The sequence below is a fragment of the Acomys minous genome (assembly GCF_964271855.1).
Source record: "Acomys minous genome assembly, chromosome: 1".
In the NCBI taxonomy this organism is placed as follows: Eukaryota; Metazoa; Chordata; class Mammalia; order Rodentia; family Muridae; genus Acomys; species Acomys minous.
In genome coordinates, this window is record NC_140483.1 from 163,209,127 (window position 1) to 163,229,323 (window position 20,197).

General features: G+C 39.2%; 1 pseudogene across 1 annotated transcript; it reads left to right on the top strand.

Moving 5' to 3' along the window:
• Positions 1–4,409: 4,409 nt before the first annotated feature.
• LOC311591998 (14-3-3 protein theta-like) lies at positions 4,410–7,747 on the top strand (annotated as a pseudogene). The gene is made up of 2 exons (XR_014783664.1): positions 4,410–4,550; positions 5,797–7,747. The product of XR_014783664.1 is annotated as a 14-3-3 protein theta-like (transcript).
• The last annotated feature ends 12,450 nt before the right edge of the window (positions 7,748–20,197 follow it).

Below are 20,197 nucleotides of genomic sequence, written 5' to 3' on the forward strand. Positions count from 1 at the left end.
ATTCATAGCTCTGAAACAGATGATTTGCAATAACTAAAGAGTTAGAATATCTCAAAAATACAGTGAATGGAATCTATATGAAATACATCCTCCATCTTTCTCTCCATGTCCCATCCTTACTTTACTTTCCTCTCATTGTTTTAATATTTGTCACTCTGCATTTGGCAGCATGTAACTAAAATCATGGCAAGTGAATCACCAAGAATAAGGGAAATGGTGGGTGCAGGTCCATGAGGTTCAAAAGATGAGGTCCTCAATGCAAACTGAGGAGGATGACTGTGTTCCAGAGCTACACAGAAATGTTCACTCCTGAGAGCGGCCTGATTGGGAGGAAACACTTAGCCTAATGTATTAGAAATGCCCAAGCAGAGATCATCCAAGATGGCATCGAAAGCACACTGTGTCTAATCCACAAAACAGCAGTGACTGCTCAGCCACTAAAGGACCATACTGAGAGCTCCAGGACACAGTGCTGGTGTTTTCCGTAAGGAAAGAAATCCTGCCATCGTAGGACCATGGGACTACACTCAGGTGAGCTCCCAGGGACGCAGGGCCATTGCCGCTGCTGCTGCCACCACTTTTCAGGTTGCAGCCTGGTACAGTGTGGGCCAAGGAGATGGCATTCAAGGAGGGGGTGCTGTTCGAGTCAAGCCCAAAAAAAGACTCCACCACCCACATCACCGGCCTCACAGACCTCCTCTCACGGGCCGAGGCCATGCTCAGTGCTGAAAGCTGGATCTTGCTAAGGTGGCTACTAGGTAACACCGAGGCAGGGGCCAACGGCAGATGGAGCACATAATGGAACCAGAGACTCAGGAGACATGAATCAACAGAGACAGAGCCACAAGTTCCCCTGGACAAGAAGCTGAGCTGGGCCAACATCAATGGTTTCTGCGATCTACTCAATGAAGACTTTGAGGGGCCTCCACTTGCCACCTGCTTGATGGCGCACAAGATCCAGCACCCACAGGAGTAGAGAGGCTATCCAGGCCTTGGCTGCCAGCAAGAATCTAATGAATTGAACGGGAACAGCAGAGCTGACCTTGAGGACACAAGAACAGGAGAACTGGCCCTTAAGATGCTGAGCAGGTGAACCAGCCCTGGGGTTGTGGAAGCCTGATAGCTGGCCTTGTCTTGAGGACATAGGAGCTGGAGAGATGGCCCTGCCCTGAGGACACGAAAGCAAGAGAACCATCCCCAACCCAAGGACATGAGAGCAGGAGAGCAGGCCCCATTCTGAGGACATGAGATTGGGTGAGTTGGCCCTGCCCTGAGGACAAGGGAGCAAGTGAGCCAGCCCTGCCCTGATGACATGGGAGCAGATGAGCCAGTCCTGCCCTGAGGACACGAGAGCAGGAGAGCATGTCCTCCCCTGAGGACACAGAAGCAGGTAAGCTGGCCCTGCCCTGAGGACATGGGAGTGAGAAAGTGGGCCCTTCCCTGAAGGCAAGGGAGTGAACCTCACATCAACATCTACCACATGTATTACCTGCTAGAACACATGAAGATGGCAGACCTGCAGATTCAAAGATTAAGGCTCCCCTTGACACACAGCAACTGGGATATCAGACAGCAGTCCTCGTGATGATCCGATAATGATAGTGTAGACCTCTAACCAGACCCATGACTCATAGAAATGGACATTTGGAAGTAAACATATGTGGACACAAGGCTATACTGCATGATACACTACAGTTTCTGTGACAAGATTTTTTGTTTGTCTGTTTGTTTTATTTTACTAGGGGGAGGAGAGGAATTTTGGTGCATGACATGTAACTCATAGACATTCAATAAAAGTTTAAAAAAATGAATAAGGGAAGTGCACATAAGAGAGAGATTATACTAAAAGAAAATGATGAGGAAGAGATTTATAGACTTCTAAATTACAGTAACCATTCAAGAAAGTGCCAGCAAGATGAATAGAAAAATATAAGCAAAATTGCAATTATTGCTGAAATGCTTCTAATTTAAACCTGAAGGATGCTCGATGTCATTATTTCACACCAAAAGTCATCCCCTAGTAAGGAAATATAGCTGTATCACTCTTGTCTTTCTATAGCTGGATCCATATTGGAGAGTGGCTCATTATTATAAAAATTTTGATTTTTTATGAAACTGACAGGTTAAGCCACTTTTGAGTTAATTAAAATACTACTTTAAGCAGAATACTCATTCTTACTAAACTGAGAAGTAGATATATTGACTGTATAGGACAGAAGGCAGTATCAATTATATGTAATCTCCAACCCATTTCTAAGTCACTACCTCTAATGAGAGGTAAGACTATATTGCTATTAAATATACTGTAGATTACACAAAGATTTCTATTATTAGTTGTTTTTAAATTGAGAAAAATAGTAACATGTGTCAAAAGAAAACAATAACATAGAATAAAAACTTACACCAAATATCTTCATGAATTTGTAACTTTAGAAATTTACTGTAAATTTTTGTCTTCATTTGGTTTTGTGTTTGTAAACTCCCTCAAGACCAAAGTCTGTGTGTACATAATTTATTGTGTAGCAAGAGTAAAGAGTACCTAATGTGTCACAAGCACTAACTAAACATGCATCAAGGAGGCAGAGAAGATGGAAAGATTGCCTAAAGGCTTCACCACAAATGCAATGGTTCAACAACTCTTTCATTCCTTAACAACTGTATTTTCACCTTTTCTAACAATATTTCATATCTTTAAATTTATGCCTAACCAATACACAGCACAGCTTTGCTCAGAGGCATTGCTCTGCTAAATGAAACTGATCTGACAGGATCAGACCACTGGGGTTTGAGCCTTCACATTATGGATGGCTGGGAATGATAATATGCTAAACCTCCTTGGGTACTCAGTGAACCACACTCCCTACTCTCTCCTCCACACTCCAGGCAATTACCCATCTGGTTTGCCTGTCTTGCCCTGGCAATATTCGGATGAAGTTACTCAAACGAAATTGAATTATGTGTGTCTAACCTGACAAGCATCCTCCTACTGTCGCCGTCCTCTCTGTACAAGCATCAGATTCTGCCCAAATAGCAACAGGATATTCAGAGATAGGATCAAAAGAGCTGTGTCAGAAGATCTGGGTTCTGAGTCTCTGTTCTAACTTGCTTTGATACTTGATCAGATTCTCATGCGACTCTGAGTTTTTGATTCCCAGTTGTAGACTGTTGGATTATTTCTACATAATCTCTAGAGAGCCCCTCCAGCTCCAACATTCAAGACTCATAAACTACCAAAGCATCTGCTCTGTTCCAAGTTCTCCCACCTATCCAGAAAATTCAACGTGGGATGAACGGCAATGCAACTGGCCCTTAAGACTTTTATATTGCCCAGAACCTTTTAATGATGAGGTTACCCTCACTACTCCCTTTTTACAGAGACAATCAAGAAATACCAACTATTGCACTTACATGGAGATGGAAGAGGTCACAGAATAACTAAATGACTCAGTCTCTACCAAAAGCAGTGGTGCAGCAGAGACAAGACACCCAAACACTTCTGTGTTCCAGCTGTGGGCTGAACATAGCTGAAGCATGGTGGTGCTTCTCCTTGTCCTGTGCTTCATTCTGAAATGAATGAACGCCCGTGTGACTGCATTGTCTTTCCTAAACAAGTTGTTGTTTTCAGTGCTATGGAGTAAAAGAAAGTTCTACTTACCTCAGCAAACAACCTGAGGAAAATATGTATGGCCATACATTTGGATAGATGGAAAATATGGGCTTTGAAGTAAGAGACACTCATTATGTGAGGAAACATTTTACCAGATTAAAAAACAAAACAAAAAAGACCATAGGAAGGATACAATACTCCGAGACTATATTGATTCCATTAATAGTTATGCATGGTGATTCATTAGCAATGCATTTATATCTCTGAAACATAGTTTTCTGTATGTAACTATGACTCATAAATCTTACCGACAATATTCTTGCAAAGAGTTTATGTGGTAAGAAAGGGCAATTTCTTTTACTGTATTGACTCAACTAATAATGCTTTTCCCTCAGTCTTGTTCTCTCTCTAGACACACACAAAACAATTTGCTCCCTACCCACACTCATTACATGGATACCTAAGCACTTTTCCAGTCACAACACCTGCTATAGAAGGACCTAAGGGTATGGAAGCAGGTGTCTAAGCCCATAACCATGAGGTTAAGGATCCCCTAAAATCTCCATTTTCAACATGCTAAAAACTTGTGGTGTTATAGGAAATGAGAAATTACATAAAGTGGGTTAAGAGGATTGTCCCAGGGTCCATGAAGCACCATTAGAAAGAGCCCATAAAAGGCCAGTAATGTCCTGGCCATACATATGCACACAGTCTCTGACATTTGGAAGTTTCCCTTTATTATGTAATGGAATGTTCTAATATAGATATGTAAGCCTGGTTCCCAGCTGGCTGACCCTGACTCCATCTATCCATATAAGGAGTATATGTAAAAATCAATGGGTGAGAATGAAGATGAGAAAAAAAGGGAAAGAAAGACAGGTCAATAAAGCAAAATTTTTGCCTCAACTCATTCTCCTTAGTCACATCTCAAGAGTTGTAGAAGGTAACGTATTCTAACTGTGTGCTTCTAACAGTCTAAAATACAGTGATTTCCTTACTTATGTGAAATAAGGAAGTTGGTAGAACTTTGTCTGAGTTACTTCCTTGCATGAAAAACTTTTGACTCCTGGACTAACAAGTATAGAAACTGGCACCACATGCATTCTTACCTCAGTCACAGTCTGAGGTCATGTCCTACTTAGCACTTTTTGTCAGCTTCACACAGGCTAGAGTCATCTGTAAACAGGGACCCTCAATTGATAAAATGCCTCAACTGGATTGCCTTTAGGCAAGAGTCTGGGGAATTTTTCTATCTTTTTCCTTTTTAAGTACATTTTAAATTAACATGCAATTATATCACTTTTCCCATTTCCCCTTTCTCCCTCCAGCCCCTCCCAATGTCTCTTCCTCCAAACCCCTTTATGTCCCTGACCTAAGTTGTTATATATGTGTAGCTCTGTAGAGGTATACAAATACAGCCTCCTGAGTTCATTCTGTTGCTTGTGTGTCTGGTTTCAGTGCTGACCACTTTTGTGTTGAACAACCAGTTAAGAGACTCATCCTTGGGAAATGCCCCCTGCTCCGCACCTTCTCTGCAGTCATCAGTTGAGTATAGTTTGTTGTTCAAGGATGGGATCTTTTGAGATTTTCCCACTTCTGAATTAGTATGTCTACTGATAGTGTGTAGACTGTGTTTATCCAGTCGAGTCTATGAGAGAATGTTTCACAGCAAACTTCTTCATCTTCCTGATCTTGCACTCTCTCCAATCCTTCTTCTGAGATATTCCCTGAACAATACATGCAGGAGTAGTGATGTAGATGCATCTATTGTGGCTGGGCTCTCCATGGTCTGTTGCTCTCCATAGTGTGTCAGTTGCGGTTTTCCGTGATGGACAGTCTCCATTTGCTATAAAGAAAAGCTTCTTTGATCAGAGCTGGCAGATACCCTTATCTGTGGGCATAAGGATAAGGTTTAGAATGTAGTTAAGAACTACACTCATTAAGCAAAGGTAGTAGATTCTCTTCAAAGATTCATTACCTCACTGGCCCTGAGAAGTCGGCAGGTTTCTGGTATCAGGCATGTTTCCCCCTCTGTTAAGTGGGCCTTACATCCAATAAGAAAGCTGTTTGATCACTCAGCAACTGTGAGTGCCACTTACAGTACCTTTACAGATACCTGTGCTGGGCATTGTTGTGGGTCCCAGGTTTCACAGCTTTGTAGAATTGTTGTTGCTTCTCTCCCTTGACAGCTTGCCTAGAACTTTCTGGTACGATGGAAGCTATACTGTAAGAAGGCTTTCAAGTTAGATGCAACTTTAATAATGAGTCCTCTATCTTAAAAGTATGGAGTCGGAGAGGGTCCTCAGCCAAAAGCCCAAAGCAGATCGAAGTGGTGGGACTCGCGTCATGGCATCGAAGACTGGAGACTAGAAGGAGGGCTCTGGATCCAGCTCGGTGCTCGCCCTCACAGTGGAGAAGACCGAGATGATCCAGAAGGCCAAACTGGACGAGCAAGCTGAGCGACCACCTGCATGAAAGCTGTGATGGAGCAGGGAGCTGAGCTGTCCAACGAAGAGCGCAACCTGCTGTCGGTGGCCTACAAGAACGTTGTCTGGGGCTGCAGGTCCACCTGGAGGGTCATCTCGAGCATCGGACCGAAAACCGACACCTCCGACAAGAAGTTGCAACCTATCAAGGACTATCGGGAGAAAGTGGAGTCAGAGCTGAGGTCATCTGCACCACAGTCCTGGAAATGTTGGAGAAGTATTTTATAGCCAATGCAACTTACCCAGAGAAAAAGTAAAGTCTTCTATCTGAAAAGGAAGGCAGATTATTTCCGGTATCTTGCTGAAGTAGCTTGTGGCGATGATCGAAAACAAACGATGGATAATTCCCAAGGAGCCTACCAAAAGGCATTTGATATACGCAAGAAAGAAATGTAGCCTATACATCCGATCCGCCTGGGGCTGGCTCTTAACTTTCCTGTATTTCGCTATGAGATCCTTAACAATCCACAGCTCGCCTGCACACTGGCTAAAACGGCTTTTGACAAGGCCGTTGCAGAGCTCGATACACTGAACAAAGACTCTCACAACGACAGCACCTCAGCGTGCGGTTGCTTACAGGCAACTTAACATCATGGACATCAGACAGTACAGGCAAAAAATGTGATTCAGGAGAGAGGGCGAAAACTAAAGGCATCCAGGGTGCCTCCCTCTTCCCCCTCAAGAAAACCTTTTTCTATCTCCATTCCTCATTCCACTTGGATTTCATCTAGCAACGAAGCACATTCATGTGTATGGGATCAACTGTTTATAGTATTTTCACACTGCAGCTTTGGAAAACTCCATCCCTTGGTTTGTATTGTCTTGGCCTTCCTGGTGGGCAATGACTGCTTTAGAAAAGTATCAAGTTCATATAAACATAAGTAACTTCCGGACACGTGTGTACGGGACTGACAGCACATTTGGTATTTACGTAATCTGAACCAGTTCTACAAGTGACCGTGTTTTGTATTGCTGTGAAGATGTGGAAATGTAGCACATTACAATTTAAAGTGATTGTAGTAATAGCTTCTTGATTTCTACATTCCCGCTCTGACCCTTCTTGAAGTTTTCCTTTTGGAAGCAACTTTTCCATGCTCTTACTATTTCAGTAGGAATCCAGGACTGTTAGATTGAATGGGAAAGCACTCAGTGCATCCGGGATTGGGGTCACAGATTGAAGTGACCTATGTCACATGTTCTAGAGGTTACATCTGTCTGTGACAACAGGGAGTTTCATTATACATTCTTCATTTGCCTCTGTTTAAGTTGACAACTTCCTTCCCAATAAAAATTCACTTACACCTCCTGCCTTCGTAGCTCTGGTATTGTAATACTCTGTCTTGTAATAGAAGTAGCATGTCGCTGCTAGAGTATCAGCATTGCTATGGGCAAATTAAAATGCATGTTCTTTCTTAATACACTAGAAAGGGGAAATAAAGTATACAAGTCCAAGTCTAAACTTTAGTACTTTTCCAGGCAGATTTGTGCACATGTAGGAAGGTGTCCAGTTTGTCCAGTGATTGTTCTTTAGAGAGTTGGACCACCATATTGTGTGTTTGCTAATTACTGTCTGTAATCCCAAAAGAGCCTTGTGAAAATGTTATGCCCTATGTAACAGCAGAGTAACATAAAATAAAACTACATTTTATAAAAACCATTTTTTAAAAAGTATGGAGTCATCGGCAATACGGGCTTACCTCCAACCTCTGTGAGACAAACAAGGACAACTGTCATATTCAATATTGTTTTGGGAGTCAATTTTACTACCCTGACCAGCCGTTGTAAAAGAGATTTCTTATGCTTGGTACCAGAATTTTTATCTCTCTTGGTCTATTTTATAAGAAGTACTAACTAGTGGTACAACTTTCTTTAAGATTATATTTTTTCAGGTAAGTATAAAATAATAAAATACTTTGAGACTATATGATACAACCTTGTACGCTTTTATTTCTTGAATGATGGTTGATGTGGGAGGGTCCTAGGGATAGTGTCACCCTTAGGCCAGTGGTGCTAGGTGCCATAAGAAAGCAGGCTAAGCAAACCATGAGGAGAAAGCCAGTGGGAAGCACTCCTCTATGGTCTCTACTTCAGTTTCCACCTCCAGATTCCTGCTTGAGTTCCTGCCTAGCCTCCCTCAGTGATGGACTGTGATCTGGACGTGTGAGCCAACTGAGGCCTTTCCTTTTCAGGTTGCTTTTAGTCATGGTTCTGTCACAGTAATGAAAATGAAACTATGACTGGCTGGGAGCTCATTGGTTCAGAGTTGTATGAACCTTTTTATGACATGACACTTTTAATTTCCCTTTAAGATAGAACTAATCTTAATTTCCCTGAGATAAATAGTATCATATGAAAATATAACTTCAGTTATCTATTGGCTAACAAGATCCCCAGGTATATGTGATTAAAAAAAAAAAGCAAGCATGCCTTCTGGGCACTCTGGTCTGGACATGTCTGCCTACTTTATTAAGCAAGAAAAAGAAAAAGAAAAAAGGATGGAAGAAGGTACTTCTAGTCATTTACTAGGTTTATATATAAATATATAAAATGAACTTCAACTGATATGTTATAATAAATGCTGAGACCAATGATAAAAACATTACTATAAAGTGACTATTCTCAAAACAAATTGTTCAGACATTTTGAAAACACAGATGTCTGGGGCTTACTCCATGTCTTCTTAATCAGTTCTTCTGGGAGGAGCATGTACAGTAGTACCAGGTCTCTGTGCATTGACATCACCCCTACGGCGCTTTTGCTGAATGTGTATATTTGTAAGCAAAAGCTCCACAGCCATGTCTGACTTATGCTTCAGTCTTCCCTTGGAGCCCGGTGAAAGTCGTCTTCTTCTTCTTGCTTGGAAACATCTGCTGTCATCATGGGGAAGAGCAGCCCGTGTTCATTAATGGGGGAAGAAAAGCTATTTACCTAGTTTGCAAGCCAAGGGAGAGCATAATTAATGTCAGAGCAGAGATGATTTCCCCTCACTCTGTGCCCTAGGAACTCACGGGAATGGGGAGAGGATTTTTAATTAATGTTTGGAAAGCACCGTGATCCCTGGATTAGAGCATTGGAGAACAGCATGGAGAGGTTTATTGTTGTATTAAAGGAAATCGTATTAACAGAAATAATGAAGTTTTCTAAAGTGATATTTTTTAGAAAAAATTTGAGACAAGAATTTTTAAGGAGTAAAGAAAAAGAGGCAAAAGCATAAAAGGGAAACAAAAGGTACCTTTTCCCTATTCAAATTTGCTGATTAGAACCGGGTATTTTGACAATACTCAGTAGAAAAGAGGTGAAAGGTGCAATCACACTGTCCTAGGGAAATTAAAGTCCTATTGTTAAGCCATGATACCAGAGAGACCTGAAGTCAGGAAGCAGGGAACTGGGTTGGGAGATAGAGGTTCTGAACCTGGGCTCCTGTGCTATTCACTGACTTGCACTTACTAACAGTAACACTTGCATGCATCAGTTTGTTCACTATTAGAACATGAGCATATTGAAGAACGTTCCACTTTACTCAAAGATTAATGGGGATGAGTGGAGATAATGTGTGCAATTGTTATATTGACTTTATCCATAATGGTGAAGATGATTACCAATTTCTCAGATTTCAAGAAATAGAACTGAAGGTGCTCATAATGGACATTTTACATATACTTTTCTACAAATCTTACAGTGTCTTTTTCTCAGTGGCCAGCAGAAGCCAACTCTTCTCTTGCTTTAGGACTTCTTTGATGATTCCTCCTACCAAAGTTCTTATTCCCAGTGATGCCAATTTCAAGTCTTTAGTTTTAATTTGATGTTCATTGTTGTATTAATAATGATTGATATTCCTTACCTTGTTTTGTACATATTTAAGGCATTACTCATTACCAAATATGTGTATGAACTCCTTTATATTTGCATACTCTTATTACCCTTTCCCTAAAAATAAATTTACTTTTGTTGAAATTAATATTCACTATTTACATAATTATAAGCACATAAATAATAATGTTACTGACTAGCTAATATGTAATATTTTAGTTTCCTTTATTGTATCTCTTTGATATGTATCATTTAATATGATTATGTCATTAACTACCTGACATTTTTAAATTTGCTTTTTCCATTTGAATTCTCTCTTCTTTCCTCCTTTTGCCCTTTTGTCTCTCTCTTCTCTCTCTCTCTCTCTCTCTCTCTCTCTCTCTCTCTCTCTCTCTCTCTCTCTGTGTGTGTGTGTGTGTGTGTGTGTGTGTGTGTGTGTATGTGTGTCCCTCCCTGCTTCTTTTCGTCCTAAACCATGCACTTCTATAGCCATCTATTTGCCTATCATGATATACATTCGTCATGCCCTCAGCTTTCTGCATAACCATCATAGTAGGTGGTCCTTTTAACACCTTAAGAATTTTCTTTACTTTTCTCTTGTTTTAAAGTCCTGTGTATTACATGACTTCTCTGTTCCCATTTGCTCATTTTTATGGTAAATGTCATCTCTCAGTGCTTGGGAGAGATGTTAAATGCTCCTCATATCTCAAAATATCTATGTTCTGACATCAATTGACTAAGTAAATCTGATCATTCCCAATTTACATCTCCTAAAAACTCGTGTTCTAGTTTAAATTCTTGCAAGCTTTATTCTAAAGTGAATAATTTTCTCAGTTATATCTTCTTAGAAATAACATTGCTGGATGCTCAAATAGAAGGATCTTTAAGACATTGGCAAATTGCTCCCCAAAGTAATTTTTGCCAATTCATGCTTCATGAGAAGTGTAAAAGCTTTTCCATTTAGATCATTTTTCATTTAGCATGCCAGGGACTCAATGGGCACTTTCAACTTAAAAATCTCTGTCCTTTAGTTCAATAAAATATCTGGCAGTATTTCTTAATGCTTGTTACTTTCAATTTTTCCTCCTTTTAGAATTTGTAAGAAAGAAATGCAGACTGCTTAAACATAATCTTATTTTTTTAACCCTCATCTTTCATTGTTCATTTGAATACTTTTTACCACTCTACTGACATTCTTGAAAGTATCACACTTGACAAATTAAATATTGTATACATTTTTAGTATTCAACATGATGTTGAAATATGTTATTTTACCCAGTTTCTAAATCCAATTAACTATGCAGACATTGCTTCATGTCCTTTGCCTCCTATTTAGTGGAAATGGAATGCTCTTCCTTAGTGCTTTCCCATTGTTCAACGCACAGCTATTGTCACTATGTTATATGTTGCTGACATATAGCTACATTTGTGTCCTTTGACCAATTACATTTCTCTAATACTTAAATACATTCTTCTTGGAAATATTCACAATTTTTTGACATATACATTTATATTATTACATATAAATATAATAAATTACATACAACAAAAAACATAAAACAATCAGGAATTATATAAATGTTAGATTCATAGTGTTTTGACTCTTTGTCTTTGGAAATCTTGAAAAAAACATCTTTCCTATGAGTCTAAAATTCTGAATGTAAATCAATATCTATCATATCTCATCTCTATCAACTCAACACATCTATATACCTAAAAAATCTTAACCTCTAGACAACTTAGCTTAATTGTAAAACTAAATTTCTGGTCTTCAACCCTATCAGAGACTTGAGAAGGAATAAAATTAATTACTTGAGTAAACAGGAAGTGCAGGGCAGCAGTTTCCAAAGTGAAAAAAAAAATGACAGAGACAGTTTGCTGCCTGAGCAGTCACCTATACTTCTATATAATGTTGGACCGTCATCTTCAGCCTTCCTGCCCAGTATATACGACAGACATATTTGTGAGGCAGGAACTATTGAGGACTTGCTTACCCTGTATTGGCAGAGTTTGGCCATCAATTCTCCCAGCATGCAAGATAGCCAATTTTTAGGCAAAATTCTGTCTGTGGAAGAAATTAGGAAATTGTGCTCAGTGCCTGGTTTGACACATTTGAAGCCTTAGTTATAAGGAGGTACTTTGATGCTAATCTCCTTCTTTGTGGTAGGCCCGGTGTTGCCAGGAGTTAAACTTATTGTCAATGAATTTTAAAAATAATAAAACATCTTTAAGTGTCATATTCTGTAAGTCTTGGAGGTTTTTAAAGACCTTATCTAACTATTTTACCTTATCTATCTATAGAATTATATCTATCTGATAAGCCTAGGATGTATATTCATGTAATAAAAATAGAATAGTAATTGAGATAACATGGTTTGATCAACTAACAATTAACTTGTATAACTTACTTATCATAAACAGCCTGCAATAGCATTTTCAAAGTATTGGAAGTAAACCTTCTATTATAATTCAGTTGTATAAGTACAATCCTGAATATCTATGCTCAAAAGACAAAGGCACCTAGATTCATAAAAGAAACACTTTTAACGCTTAAATCACACATCGACGCCAACACATTAATAGTGGGAGAACTTAAGAACCCACTCTCAGGAATGGACAGATCTTTGAGGCAGAAACTAAATAGATAAATAATCAAGCCAATAGATATCATGAATCAAATGGGTCTAACAGATATTCACAGAAGTTTTCACCCAAACACACACAAAAATATACCTTCTTTTCAGAACCTTCTCCAAAATTGATGATATAATCAATCACAAAGCAAGCCTCCACAGATACAAAAAAATTGAGATAATCCTCTGCATCTGATTATCAGACCACAATGGCCTAAAGCTGAACTTCAACAACAATAGAATTAACAAAAAGCCTATAAACACATGGAAACTGAACAATGTTCTACTCAATGACAACTAGGTCAAGTATGAAATAAAGAAAGAATTTAAAGACTTCCTAGAATTCAATGAAAATGAAGGTGCAACATATTCAAATCTTTGGGACACAATGAAAACAGTGCTAAGAGGAAAGATCATAGCACTAAGTTCCTACATAAAGAAATTGGAGACATCTCATACAAATAACTTAATGTAATACCTAAAAACCCTAGAAGCAAAAGAAGCAGACACACCCAAGAGAAGTAGATGACTGGAAATCATCAAAATCAGGGTTGAAATTAATAAATTAGAAACAAATAAAACAATTCAAAGAATCAACAAAACCAACAGCTGGTTCTTAGAGAAAATCAACAAGATAGACAAACCCTTAGCCAAGCTAACTAAAAGGCAAAGAGAGAATATTCAAATCAACAAAATCAGAAATGAAAATGGAGACATAAAAACAGATACTGAGAAAAATCCAAATTTTTAAAATGTTTTTACTGTAAATTTTTTTAGCTTGAATTACTAACCGTTTTCAATATTTGTTTAAAATTTTATTTGTTGGCAAATGTTGAAAATGGATTGTGTTTGATGCCTACTTTGGTCTGATTCCCTCCTTACTGTATTTACTACTGCTGTTATAAATCATGACCAAAACTGAAACAAGGACACAAAGGAGTGCTGCTTACTGGATTGCTCTCCAGGCTCAATGCAGCTACTTTTTCTATGCCTTCCAGTACCAACTGCCCAGAGGTATCACTGCACACCATGCCTGGGCCTTCCTATGTCAACCATTAATCAGGAAAATGTCCTACAGCTTTCTTTGCCTATCTGCCAATCTAAAGGAGGCCTTTCTCAGTTTAGATTCCCTCTTCTCAGATGATTTGGTTTGTGTCAATTTGAAAAACAAGAACCTAGCCTATATACCATAGAAATCACCTGTGGAGTCACAACACTAACAGACTTCCGTGACTGCTAGTGGCTTCTATCAGGTACACTCACTAAAGGATTGAGTAATCTGCCTGTAATCACCTTCATTCCCACTCACTGGCTGGCTCACAACAGTTGTTGAAGGCAGAGCTTAAATTTTCATCCCAATGGAAGACATGCAAACAGTCAAGCAGCCCTGTCTTTCACTTCTTGCCTTTTAGCCTACTTCTTTACCACCTCCAAGCGCTACTATAATCATGAGTTTTCAAAAAGACTGGAGACCACCTGAAGATAATACTACTTCTTCACATTAAGCTTGTTTTTTTTAATGAAGTTAAGTGATATATTTAATAGTCTAAACTTATGTTATTGGTTCCAAAATCTTTGTTTAGGCCTTCATAGAAGATTAAAATAATGAGTCAGTCTAATTAGTCATTGTGATGATGACTTCTTCACCACCTATGTCTAAATGGACTACTTACTTTTTAAAAAATATTTTTACTCTTCTTTCACACATTACATCCTGACTGAAGTTTTCCTTTTCTCCACTATTCTTAGACCTGCTCCATCATCTCCCATCTCCCCTAGATCTACTTGTTCTCTGCAGGAAAGAGTGGGCCTCCCAGGAACACAACACGCAAAACAAGTTTCGATGAGACCAGGCATAAACTCCCTTGTTGACTCAATTTTCTTAACCAAAATATTTTATTAGTAACTTATTGAACGAGCCCACGTCAGTTATAACCTGATTAACCAAAACAGTAGGAAATGGAGGTTAATTGACACAACAACAAAACCTTAAGGATATCAGTCCAGAGGAACGATTCTCCGGTTGGGAGCCGCAGGATTTCTTCCACTGGAACCGAGGGTAACCAGACCCCAGAGCCTCAGCAGGAGCTGGAGCTCTGAAGCCTTCCCTCGAGTGGTTTTCTCTAGGAGCGTCTTGAAGGGCAGCGATGAACAGCCAAATCTATCCCAAGTCTCCAATCCGCCCAGCCACCATTTCTGGGCCCATTTATATATCTCCTCCCAGAGTCTGTTTACAGGATCTTTTTCATCTGGTAGCAACTAAGCTCATGCACGAGGTGGTTGCTCTTCTAGTGAATTAACATCACGTGTTCTCTTACTAGACCATTCGATCCCACACTTGGGATCCTAAAGAACACGTTTCTCTCCTTCACTCCCTTATCAAGGTTGGACAAGGTAGCCCAACAAGAGAAAAAGGGTTTCAAGAATAGGTAAAAGAGTGAGAAATGTACCCCACTCCTACTGACAGGAATCCCCAAAAAACATTAAGCTACATAACCACAACATATATGCAAAGGATCTAGCTTAGACTCATACAGGCTCCATGACTGTTCCTTCAGGCTCTGTGAGCCCCCAGTGAGGATCACTTAGTTGATCCTGGGGATCATGCTCTCATGTCATCCTTGACCTCTTCTCTGCCTAAGCTCTGCCCCATGATTGGCTGTTGAGTCTCTGCATCTGCTTCCATCAAATGCTGGATGAAGCCTATCTGATGAAAACTGGGCCAGGATCCAATCTATGAGTATAGCAGAACATCATTAGGAATCATCTCATTGACTTACTTTAAAAGTACTGCTCTCCCCAGAATGTAATACCCATAGCCTTAGTGCATCATTTAATTTTAAAGGAGAGAGGCTTACTCCATTGTATACATTTATTGGTATTTTCTAAAGTTTATAAAGACATGATATTCAAAAACTACCAGAACATTATAAAAATGTTAGAAAAAAATGACCACTGTATAGTCAGTGTGATTTTAAAAACCTGCAAAAAAATCCTTAAAAATATTTTATTTTAAAAACTTGTAAGAAATTCACAAATATGTAAAAACTAAATATCTCCAAATAACCAGTGAGTCAGAGAAGAGATCCCAGGTTAAATTGGAAAATCTTGTCTAATTAATAAAAATTAAAATATACCATGTCACATAGAACATCAGCTTAGCAATGCTTCAAGGTGAGCTCAGAACCTTCATGTATTTTTAAGAGTAACAGGATATTTTTCAGCCATCTAATTTCCATGTGAATAAAAAAAGAATATCAAACTACACTTAATACAAAAATATTTAAGAAAACAATAATCACCAGAGTAGAGATAAATCATGAGAAAAACACTCAAACAACCACACAAATCTTCTCTTATTGGATAATCAACACAATTGACAATTTTTGAGGAGAGCTAATGAATAGGAGAAGATAAAAGACTGAAACTATTAAAATCTGAAATGAAAAAGTCCCTTTCAAAAATAAAAAATATATTTTAATTGAGAAAATTATATACTGACAAATTTAGAATATCCTTTTAAAAGATACAAACTGGTGAGACTTGCTCAAAAAGAAAAAAGTCTGAATAGAATTGTAATTAGCAGAGAAGGACCTAGTAATAATATTTTTTAATAAGAGAAGCGTGGGAATAGATGGTTTCACTGGTAAAAATAAAGCAAATATTTAAAGAATTAGCACCAATCCTTCATGAACTTTGAAGAAATTGAAGACATATTTAATTCATCAATGTTGTTATCTTGACACACAAAACAGACTGACTTCACCAGAAAAAAAAAACTATAAACCAGATTTTATATATATGGAAAATATATTTGATAAAAATATTGGCAAGCAAATCTAGTGAAATATAAAAATAATTATATATGCCGTGCTTGTGTGAGATTCATGCCAGGAATACAAGACCTTACTAGTATATGTGAACAAATAAGCATGAATATCACATTAACCAATTAAAAAAACAAAAGCCAACATTCCACAAACAAAACCAAAACAAGCAAGCAAACAGATAAAAACACCCAGGAAGCACCTGACAGCACCCAACCTTATCGTGTGATACAGTATGTTCACTGGGTGCTGGTAATAAAGAACTTAAAAACAGAAACAAAACCAAGAATAACCTTTTTATTGGTTCTTTGTGAATTTCATGTCATGTACTCTAATCCCCCTTATTTCCCCTTTCCCTTATACCTGCCCTCCACCTAAAGAGAAAGACATCTCCTTGTAGAAGCTGTAGTGTTTCACAGCATATCCCATAGTATACTCTCTTGTTCACACCTCTTTACTTGCAAATGTTCATTGCAATGATTCCTTGATCTGGTATGAGGTCTCTGATTTCTACTACTCTATCAATACTAGAAGCTCACTAGGACTTCTCTTGAGTATCCTGTTGTTACCCTGTGTCATGGAGATACTGTAGTTTTGGATCTGTAGGATTGGCCCCTTCATGCACTCATGTTGGCATGGGATAATTCAACAAAGGCCCTGGATCTGGATATGAGAGGTATTTGAGCTGGTCAGCCTGCTTGCTCTCCTACTCTCATGCCCTCAGGCCGCCTCACTAGTAACCTCCAGTAAGTGGGGCCAACTCTACCCAGCTGCGCAGGCAAGGTGCAATTCCCACTCTCCAAAGTGTTGCAACTAGTTAGGAACATGGCCAGTTCTCCCATTCTCATGATCCCAGGCCAGCTATCCACCTGGCATAGGTGGCGAGGGATGAGGGAGGGGAGGTTATCTCTCCCCCATCCATGCTACCAAATGGGAGACCGGTGGCAGGGCCAGTTCTCCCAGGCTCATATTCTAGGGCCAGCTCACCTGAAACTACAACATTGTGTGGGTCCACTGTCCCAAATAAAGCAGCTGGCTAAGAGCTCAGTCAGCTCTTCTGCTGTCACACCACCAATGCCAGCTCTCCCATGATACCCAGGTGAGGAGTACGGCCAGTTCTGCCCCACTCTCAGACACCAATATGTCCCTGGGCAGCAGCCCAGAGCACTGATATCCACCGGGCTTCAGTGATAACAGATTCCTGCTGCTCCAGGATCATAGACCCAGACATCATCCTTAGTGGCAGAACAGTTCATGATTGTACCATGATGCCACGTGATGTCACCAGCTACTAACATCATGTTTCTTATCACTTCAGGCAGTGTTTCTCTTTGTTGCACCCATACCCTTCTCTTTCCCTTTCTCTTCCATTTCTCCACCACCTTTGTGCTCCATTGGTGGTGCTGAGGGTTTCTGAGTATCCAGGGTCATTTCATGAGTGGTCTCAGGACTTCTGTGCCCCACTTGTGCATTATGGCAGCAGGCATCTGCCCCTAGTCCCCAAGGCATGCTCCCTTTTGGGGCCTTATGGATTCTGTCTGGTGGTCATCTCAAGGTTTCTCCTTGCAAAGGTCTGCCCAAGTTGCCCTATTTAAGTGTCATCAATCTTCGGCTCACTACTACCCAGGGCCTATGGTCTCAGGTGGAATTCTTCTAGTCTCCTGCTCACTCCCCTAGTGTGCCACTGACCATTTCAATCAGGAATAGGGCTTTGGGAACAGGAGTTCTCGAAGCGTTCATGCACAAAGATTCGGCGATGAGACAAACAGACCAACCCAAGCGAGAGTTTAGATCTGAATGTATTTTGCAAGCGAGCAATCTAGATTTTTATACATATTTTTTTGAAATGAGGAGTACTTTCTGGTCACATTTTTTTTCATGGAGTAGTTTCAAGAGAGTCAGTGAAGCAATCAGGCATACACAGGACAAAGTACAGAATGCAAAGTAATAGTGTTGTGTCATCATTCTTAAGTTATTAGCTTGGTATCAGTACGCATGTGCCCTCTTTATCAAGGGTCCATGTTCTCTCATTATGCCAAACATCTGTGTGTCAAGACAGATTTTTCTTAGTTCTTCTTTTTATCTGAGTGCCACTATCTGGAGCTTTCTTAAACACTTTATTAGTAATTCATAATATGAATTACTAACTGATGACAAATTCTTAGCCATGCTTCTTTTAACAAGTGGAGCAAAACTTGGTGGTGAACTCTGGGCCTGAATGGTCCTTGGCTGCAGTTCCATGTTAGGGAGTTTCACAGATAAGTTCTGATATGAAAGTAAGGTCAAGAGAAAAAATAAAGACAGAATATGAGTAAAAAGAAGGCTGCAATTAGTTTCTCCTGGCAGGAACATCAGATCCGTTCCAGGAGGCTCTCCCAAGCCAGGGGTCATTGCCTCGGGTTGTGCAGTAACATTTGTCACACAGACTCCACTGGAGGGTTTGTGACACTGGTGCCTGACTAGTGGTCTTCGACTTGCTTTTTTTTTAAGGAGTGGTAGGCCACTAACCGTTCAGACATTCACATGTCAGAACACTGAGCATAGGCATAGCCACTTTCCTCTCTGCCACCTCCTGACACACCTATGACAAAACAGCCACACCTACAACGCCTCTGGAGGCAGGGTAGTCAATAAAGAACAATTCTACCTGATGAAAATATACAAGCAAAACCAGTTAGTGTTAATGGCATGTTAACTGTGAAAGAAAGAGGGAATAGTTTCCTCCAGTGACTAAGATCAAGATGAAAATATGCCCTCTTGCTTCTCTGCTTCAGTGTATTTCTAGTTAATTACTATGTAATTTCTATGTAATTGCTTCCTTAAAATTAATTACTGTATGAACTGGTGTGGTAGCATACATCTTCAAGCCAGCCCTTGGAAGGCAAGAGCAAGAAGGTTGCAAGTTTAAAGTCTAATCTCATAATGAGACCTTGCCTTTAGGAAAATGAGGAAGGAAAGAACCCCACTGTGAAATTTCACTGACTGATGCTTTGGCACTGACTCAGCGATTGACAAAGATATGAATGGAGTAGAATTAAGATTCCAGAAACAAGCCCTTTAATTTATGTGTAAGCGGTTTTGACAAAGGCAGTAAGTTCATTCAGTAGAGTAAATGGTCTTGCCAATAAATGGTGCTATGAGCATCCACATGCAAAATAGTGAGCTGGACCTTTACAACATAGCAAATGCAACTATTAATTTAAAACTATGAAATTATTATTTAAAAACCCATGATGAACATCTTTAATGTTATTTGGCAATGATTTCTTAAAAGTGACACCAAATCCACAAGCAACAAGGACAGCAACTGGATGTTATCAAAAATTAAACTTTTATTTATTGGTGTCTACTGCTTTAGGGTTAGGTTTTTTGAGTTATTTATATGAGATTTCATTGTTTTTGTAGTATAAGTATTCACAACTATACTCTTTGCTTTTAGAGCTGCTTTTGCTATAATTTAAAGGTTCTTATATGATGTATTTTAATTTTGTTCAATTAATTCTGGGAAATTTTAATTTTGTCTCTAATTTCTTCAATGACTCACAGTTTTTGCAAGAGATTATAGTTCATTTCCCAAATGTTTGCATACTTTCTGTAGGTTTTTCTTGGTTTTTTTTTTCTAGTTTTATTTCATCATGTTTTGATAACATAGGAAGTTATTTTGATTCTTTTGTATTTCTTAAGTCTTGCTTTATGGACTATTTTAGAAAAAAAAATCCTTAGACTATAAGAAGATTGTGTTTTCTTAGGCTTCAGGACATAGAGAAGTTGATGAGAAAACATCCACCCTGCTAGGTAGCTTCACAGTGCAGAAAGGTACTATGAAGGCCACTG